This window comes from Pleurodeles waltl, chromosome 9, assembly GCF_031143425.1.
Source record: "Pleurodeles waltl isolate 20211129_DDA chromosome 9, aPleWal1.hap1.20221129, whole genome shotgun sequence".
In the NCBI taxonomy this organism is placed as follows: domain Eukaryota; kingdom Metazoa; phylum Chordata; class Amphibia; order Caudata; family Salamandridae; genus Pleurodeles; species Pleurodeles waltl.
In genome coordinates, this window is record NC_090448.1 from 872,846,707 (window position 1) to 872,855,840 (window position 9,134).

Genomic DNA, 9,134 nt, shown 5'->3' on the forward strand with positions numbered 1-9,134 from the left:
AATCTCACGTAATGTGCTTTCCAGGATGTTGAACAGTCAACATATGTCCTTTGCTACTTATAACTTCGAATGGTCCAGCATCAGAGGGGTCATCCGATTTGCATTTTCTCTGTTGTCACACCAATACTCAATCTCCTTCACTGAAAACAATGTTCTTGGCTCATCAATGCTTGTCAGAAAATACTTTCTACTTTTATTTATGACACACGTCTGTTCAACGAAGTTCACCATGTGTTGTAGATCTTCTGTTGGTACTTTGTGGTAACTTGGTTGTCATGGCTCTCACATACATTTGGGTGTCAGGACTTTCACATGTTGTTGAATGAGGAGTTGCTTGATAAGTTCACAGAATAGCATGGAGAGCTGACTTCAGATCTAGCTTCTTCAATTTAGCGCCAGGACAGTCTTTTTGAGAGTTCACATAAAGCGTTCAACAACACCATTTGCTTGTGGCGAAAGAGGTGTGCTTTTCTGATGCTTCACATTGAGATGATCAAGAAAGTCTCTGAATTCTCTACTGCTGAAAGGCAGTCCATTGTCAGACTTCAGAATTGAAGGAACACCCAAAAAAGCAAAAATGCCATATAACCGCTCAATACTCTTTCTTGAGTAATGGATGAGAGATCTTCTACTAGTGGAAAATGGGATTATTCATCAATAATCACCATCAGGAGATGTTTATTTTCAAGACGATCAAAGAAATCAATAGAGATTCTCTCCCATGCATATTTTGTTAAATCCAACATGTTCAAGGTGTGTTGAGTGATTTTACATGATAAGCAATAGCACAAATAAATAGACCTTCAACTTTCTTTGAACTCTCTCGTCAAGATGAGGAAACCAAGCTCAGTCTTGTAGAGCTTGTTTACTGGCAACAGTTCCACAATGTCCTTCATGGGCCACTTCAATCACTTGTTGTCGCAGACTCTCTGGTGTGACAATTCTTGAACCTCGGGAGACAATACCTTCTTAAGTAACTGGCAGTCTATCTTTCACATTTTTGAACTTCTGATATTCACTGTCACAGATGAGAGGTCGAGTGTGATGTTTCCAGGATTGATGCACAATAACGTCTTTTACTATGAATACATCACCATCTTTACTCGTTGCAGAAATTCATTGTTCTAAAGAAATAGTCACAGGGGTACTGGACTTTACCATGAAGTTATTCTAGGCGATGGATTTAGGCCTAGATCTCTGTACTGGGGGTTGAATATTTGACATTGTTCAGCATTCCGTCCATCACTTGTTCGTTTTGCATTTGTCATAAGTGGGGAGGGTATGCCAGACGTAGGTCCCTTGCTCCCCATTCCACTGGAGTCAAGCTAGCCTGGCTGATGAAGGAAGATACCCTGTAACCAGCCCAAGAATGATTGTTTCCAGTCCAGGGAGGACATGGCTTGGCAGCTTGGGATGGACTGTTCCCAGATCTCTGTACTGGGGATGACTGTTTGACGTTGTTCAGCATTCCGTTCATCACTTGTTCTTTTTGCGTTAATCTAGGCTTCAGCAGCTTTGGAAGGGGTACCATGTCACGGTACTGGCACTCATGAAACTTAGTGAGCAGGGTTTTGATCTTTCCCTGGTTGGTGTATGATAGTGCAGTCATATTCCTGTAGTCAGAAACCCCAATATTCAATTATAGGAGGCACCTTAGCTTTTGGATTGCCAAAGAAGGTAAGCAATGCTTAGTGATCAGTTACAAGCGTGAAAGGTTTTCCAGATAAGAACAGGTGGATATGTTCACAAGTCTGCACCACTGCTAAACTTTCTTTCACTGGTTGTGAATAGACATGTTCAGGTTATGACAAACTCCTACTTGCATATGCCCCAATCTGCCTTTGAGCATTTGGGTGTCCACTGTGTTGGGCATGGATCGCACCCAACTCAACCAAGCTTGCATCAATAACAACCTCTGTAAGAAGCTTTGGATCAAAGTAGGCCACTTTAGTGGCATTCTCAATTGTATCCTTGCTTTTCTTAAATCTGTGTTCTCATTTTGTAAAATTAAGCATTTCTTTTTGTTAATTCTCTTAAGGGGGCACTTACTCTAGCAAAGTCATTTATGTATTTGGATCAGTAACCGGCCATGCCCAGGAATCAACGTTACGTGTTAACATCTTGTGGGGGTAATTAGTTGCTGACAAACTTGTACTCCATCTCGATCTGGTATCATACCACTGTCATAAAAGATAAGACCAAAGAATTTGAGTTTTGTTTTGTGAAACTCATATTTCTCAGCATTCAGAGTTAAACCTGCATCAGCAAGTAAATGACACATGTGTAAGAGCTTTATCATGTTCCTTTTAAGTAGTCCCTTTTAAGTAGTCCCAAAAACCAATATGTCATCACTGTAATTGAAAGCATTGGTGACAGGTTGTATGATACATGGAATGTAATCTTGAAAAGGTTCTTCAGCTGATGACATACCAAAATGTATGTGTTTATGTCTGAACAAACCAATATGTGTAGAAAAGTTAGTAAGGTACCTGGAATTTTCTTTGAGTTCCAATTGATGATATCCTTTGTTCAGATCAAGGCAAGAGAATACTTTGGCACCATTTAGCTGTGTGATCATGTCATCAATGTGCGGAGCGGGATATTGTTCTCTTTCAATTGCCTTGTTAGCTTAACACATATCAACATAGATGTGTACAGCTCCTTGACTGTCCTTTTTGGGCACTACCACTATGGGCAAAATCTACAGAGTTGGACTACTAATCGCTCAATACTAACATGCTTTAGTAATGTGTCAAGCTCTTTCCCACCAGCTTCTTGTAGATGAAATGCAATTTGTCTATATCTTTGAGCTACAGGATAAACATCTTAATTGATATACAGTTTCACGTTCATGGTCTTGAGTTTTCCCAATCTATGAAACAACAATGGGAACTGACTTACTATTTTGTGATGGATATTCATATTGTAGTTTACAGATATCAGTCCTATATCATCAGCAGTATTGAAACTGAGTAAACAGGCCCTGGACACAGTACCTTGAGTGTGTGAATGGTGCTTGTACTTTTGTCTTTTTGTGTCTCATGGTTGCTATGAATGAACCCTGACTCTTTAATGGCTTTGATGCAACCCATGTATCCACTTTAGTCTTCGACGATGGGAGACAGAGTGAAGGAGACAATTAATTCTATTTCTCCTCAGTCATAATATTTATTGACTCACCACTGTCAATAGCAAAAGGTATGGAGCAACCTTGTATTTGTAGTGTAATCTTCGGACAATGTTTGAATGACTTTTAGGATTTTACTTGTCGACTTTTCTTTAACTCAAATTCTTCTTTGCATGCAGCGAGTCCGACATGCACACGTTTTGTCTGAGGTAAACATCGGCATTACACATCCTTCTTCCTTACTGTTACTGGACAATGAACTGAAGAACTCTTGGTTAAAGATTTGGATGACAGTCGACTTTGTTAATGTCAATTTTCCCAAGCTAATATTGCCACTTGACCTTATGTGTGTACGTAGTATGTCGCTCCTGAAACGTTCGGGGATGCATTTGGTTTTCTCGTTGTGATGCACTTAGCTTTCCCTTCACCTTGCAAACCATTACAAAATGGTTCTCCTTCCCCCAGCCTTTGCATACTTGTCCAATGGCAGGAAATTTACCTTTGTGTGGAAACAAAAATCCACATCTAAACCACAGTTTGTTTTTCTTTAGAGACATCACTTTGTGTCCTTTAGTGTTGTGTTTCTGTTTACTTTTCATGTTTATTACTGACTCTTTCTGGGAATTTCTGGTCTCTTTGTCAGCAGCTTGTTGATCAGCACGTTCCTCAGCTCTGGCACCCATGAGAACTCGCTCCAGACTAAGGGTTTCTCTCACCATTCACCATCTGAATAAGTCTGACAGACATCCATCAATAATTCAGAGACGTGTGGCTTCTTCATCATTGAACTTTACAGCGTTTGATAAGCATGTCAAGTCTCTCAATAAATTCATTGATCGTTTCACTAACTTTGTCACTCCTGACTGAAAATATACCTTTCGTAATAGACATTCGGCATTGGATTGAACTTAAAATTAACACTTCTTTGATTTGAGGAGTTGTGACTTATTCAGTTAGCAGTAGTTTCTTTAATACCTCTTGTATTTCTTTACCAGCAAAGTTTTTTAGGTATTTGACAATCTTTTTGTTGTCTGTTTCTTCCAGAGCATCAATGAAATTATCAAACATTTCCATCCAGGCAGGCCATCTGTCACCAATATTTTGCTTTTTGGTCGAAATCTAATTGAGGCAGTGGTTTCAAGAAGGCAAGGACATCATATTTGGCGCTCTCTCCAGCAGCCTTTGAAATAGTTCACTAGTCCGACAGCCACTCACGGCCTTTAAATTGGTCAAAGAAATTCAACAGCCTCGTAAGCACATTCCTCAGGCTTCTGTTTGGTTTGAGGCACCTGGTGCTGAGGTTGGATGGCGTTCTTTCTCATGATTTTTTGGTAAGCATGATCTTCTTCTTTTATATATCTGTTTAACAACCACCACCTCTGATGTTTCTCTGCATTTATTTGCCTCTAATCACAGTATTCTCTTGCATCTGGCTGTCCCTGCTCATTGTAAAGCCAAACCTGGTTGTTATTGCCTTTAGCATTTCTCTGTACCTGGTTGTCACTGCCTTTAGCGTTTCTCTGTACCTGGTTGTTGCTGTCATAGTGTATGATTTATAGCTCAGTGTTCCGTAGTGTGTCAGAACCTCTTTCACAGCCTTAATAGCAAGTTTCTTGACGACGATGCATAAAATTCTCAATGAGCCTTTTGTTATCTTGAACAGCTTCAAACTGGTTGAAGTGGCACTTTGACTCCACATACACCAAACGTCGATCTTCACTTTGACTGAGGTACGTGTGGCATCAGCAGTTTGCTAGACCACGGCAAACTCTCAGGGAGAGCACTGTCAATCTTTGAGTTATGGATCCCCTTTCTCATCACCAGTTGTTGTGTCCTCCCGAGCCTAGGTACTCACAAATGACTACACAATACACTGAGCTAGGTTTTACACATATTTACTGCTCTGCATGTAACTGCAAACTCAAAGTTCCAAACATAAAATCTATTCACTACACTGAACACTTACGACACAGTTCTATGGAGTCCATCAGGATCCAAAAGGGTACTGTCATCGTTATCTCACCAGACACTACAACTAACCTGATCAATGAACTCGTTACTTTTGTCCTTCCACTGCTTACTTTTCAGGCACTACTTTTTAGGGTTGAGCCTGTGAGTGCATGCACTTGCACATACATCACACTTGCGAGACACTGTTGTATACAATAAAGATCTTGGAGCACGCCCGTCACTCACCATTTGTTTGCTTGCGCAACACTCTTCTTTCCAGCCTCATAATTCGTCACTGCAGGCCTGGCATCATTTCTTTTCCTCTGTGGTGCAGGGACCAAGCACTGATTGATTCAACTTAATCAGAGCCCGTTCGCTGCTCCTAACGTGATAAAGGTGCCATTTTGTTCTTTTTAACTTCTAGCGCCGTGCAAAAAGATGGCTTGTGACTGGCAAAAATATACTCAGCGGGAAAAACAAAACTGCAAAGTTTTATTTTTTTATAGCTAACTTTCTTTTATTTTGCCAACTTGTCTTTTCGCACTTTCCACTCATGCTTTCTTTTGTTTATGCTCGTGAGTGCTCTCCTCAAAAGATGACGATTAACTTGTTCAAAATTTTTCTAAGCGACATTGTTTCTTTATTATGTGTAATTTCTGAAATGATGCTTTAACACATAATCGCACAGTACACCCCACACAATCTACCCCACTCTAATCTAAACCACTCAGCCCAATCCAACCCTACCCACTCCAATCCTCCCAGACCATCCCAATCTAATTTTCCCAACCCCAATTCACCCCACAATAATCCAAATCAATCTGCCCCACTCCAATCCAAAACAATGTGCCCCACTCCAATCCAAAACAATGTGCCCCTCCATCTACCTCACTCTAATCTGCCCTACTCCAATCCACCCCACTCCAATCCAAAACAATATGTTGCATACCAATCCAAAACACTCTGCCCCACTGCAATCTGCTGCACTCCAATCCAAAACAATCTGTCCCACTCCAATCCAAAACAATCTGCCTGAATATAGTCCACCTCACTCCAATCTTCCCCCACTTTATTCTGAAACATACTGCCTCATTCCAATCTGCCCCACTCCAATACCCCCACTTCAGTCTTTCCCAATCCAATAAAAAGATATGCCCCAATCCACCCTACTCCCATCCAGTCCACCCCACACCAACCCAATCCACCCCATTCCAATCCACTCTAATACAATCTACCCCACTCTAATCTGCCCCATTCCAATCCAAAACAATCTGCTCCAGTCTGCCCCGTTCCAATGCAAAGCAGTCTATCCCACTCCAATACACCTCAAAACCAATCCAATGAATCCAATCTACCCCACTTCAATCCAACCCACTCCAGTCCAATCCAATCCACCCCACTCCAACCCAAAACATTCTACTCCAGTCCAATCCAATCCATGGCAGCCCACTCCACCCCAACCCACACCAATGAATTCTGTCGACCCCACTCCAAATCCAATCCAGCCACTCCAGTGCAATCTTATCCACCCCTCCACCCCACTCCCATCTAAACCAAACCAATCCACCCCAATCCTGTCCACCCTACTCCAGTCCAATCCACCCCAACCCAATCCAGTAAATCAAATCCACCCCCACTCCACTCCAATCTAATCAACCCACCCTAATCCAGTCCACTCCAGCCCTATTCCTTCAATCCAAACCATCCACCCCAATCCTAGCTAATCCACTCCACTTGAATCTACCCCAATCTATCTCACCCCAATTCAACCCACCCCAGTCCACCCCACTCTACCCCAATCCACCCCACTCTACTCCAGTCCAATCCACCCCACTACCTCAATCCACACCAATCCGATCCACCCCATTCCTGTCCACACCACTCCAATCCAATTCACTCCCTTCACCCCACACCAATCCAATCCACCTCACCTCAATGCAATCCACCCAAGTCAATCCACCCCACCCCAATCCAATTTATCCCCTCCAGTCCACCTCGCCCCACTCAATCCACTCCAACCCAATCCACCCCACCCCAGTCAACCCCACTCCAATCTAGACCACCCCACCTCAGCCCACCACCACCGACCCCATTTCAACCCATTCCACTCCAATCCACTCCACCCTATTCCAACCCACTCAAATCCACCACTACTCCAATCCAATCTAAACCACCCAGGCCAGTTCAGTCCACCCCACTCCAATCCACCTCACCCCACCCCACCCCACTCCAAACCAATCCACCACACTCCTTTCCAATCCACTCTAACCCAATCAAATGAATCCAATCGACCCCACTGCAGTCCAATCCATCCTACTTCAGTCCAATCCAACCCACTCCACCCAAATCCACCACAGCCCTATCACTCCAATCCCAACCACCCACCCCAGGCCTATCTGATCCACCCCACTCAAATTCACCTCAATCCCATCCACCTCACCCCATTTCAATACACCCCACTCTACTCCAATCCAATCCACCTGACTACCTCAAGCCATTCCAACCCACTCCACCCTCTCTGCCACTGGACCACTGAACTCTAACCCCCCCGCTCACCTCTATGGCACTCTACTCCTCCTACTCCACTCACCCACATTCCAAGAAATCCACTTTAGGACACTCTGCTCCCCCACTCCACTCTGACACTCCATTCTACTAACGTTTGGCTGTGCTGAACGACAGCCACACTGGTTTACAACATGGCAAAACACATTGCCAAAGCCAACAGCTCTTGTATAGGAGAGACAAACTGGTTTTGCCAATGCTTGTTTCTTTTTGGTTAAGAATGCCATAAAAGTACATTTGTTTTCCAGTTGTCTTCATTGTGTATTTCTCTTGCCCCCGCTACCCCACTCCATATTGCTCTCTCTCCCCAATGTGTTTCTCCCTCATACGTTGCTTCCTCCCTCCAGTGCTGCTGCTCTCTCCTCACCAGCATGCTCCTCCTTGCTGCCCGTCCTCCCTCCCTCCACCATTTATTTTATTTTGCAGGGAGCCAGGCACAAAATTTCCGCCAGCCCATCCTCCTAAAAGTGCTTTCGAGATACTTGTATTTCTGTTTGTGGCTTTTACTTTATGATCCCTCTCAGATTGGTACCTAATAAAACATGGCAGTGGCATCATTTTATTTTAAACACATAGGGGGTCATTCCAACCCTGGCGGTCATCGACCGCCAGGGTGGATGACCACGGAAGCACCGCCAAAAGGCTGGCGGTGCTTCCCTGCCCATTCTGACCGCGGCGGTAAAGCAGCAGTCAGAAAAGGGGATCCGGCGGTTTCCCGCCGGATTTCCCCTGTCTGGGCTGAATCTCCAACGCCGCCATGGAGATTCCGACCCCCTTCCCGCCACCCTGTTTCTGGCGGATTTTACCACCAGGAACAGGATGGCGGGAACGGGTGTCGTGGGGCCCCTGGGGGCCCCTGCACTGCCCATGCCACTTGCATGGGCAGTGCAGGGGCCCCCTAACAGGGCCCCAGCATGATTTTCACTGTCTGCATAGCAGACAGTGAAAATTGCGACGGGTGCAACTGCACCCGTCGCACCCCTGCAACACCGCCGGCTCCATTCGGAGCCGGCTTCTATGTTGCAGGGCCTTTCCCGCTGGGCCGGCGGGCACTCCTTTGGCGGGCGCCCGCCGGCCCAGCGGGAAAGCCAGAATGGCCTCCGCGGTCTTTTGACCGCGGAGCGGCCAAATGGCAGTGACCGCATGGCGGGCGGCTACCGCCGCCCGCCGCGGTCAGAATGACCGCCATAATGTGCTCCAGCGTTATTCCGTTTTGATATGAACAGGGCTGGGTTTTCCGGATTCCAGTTTACACATCTTGGCCACAGATGTGTTATACTGTTAGAGCACCTCAAATGTTCATAAAATGATTGGATAACTTTGGAGGGATGTGCAGCAGAGTAGAGACATTGTTGCCTTCAGTTGTTTTAGATCATTTCATACGCGCATGCCTAATAGAGCATGCATGCACTCCCGCTTCCCTTCCTCTGTGCTGCCCTCAGCTTGCTCTGCTAGGGCCCGTATGTACATTTGCCACTGCCTCCTCGGCCGC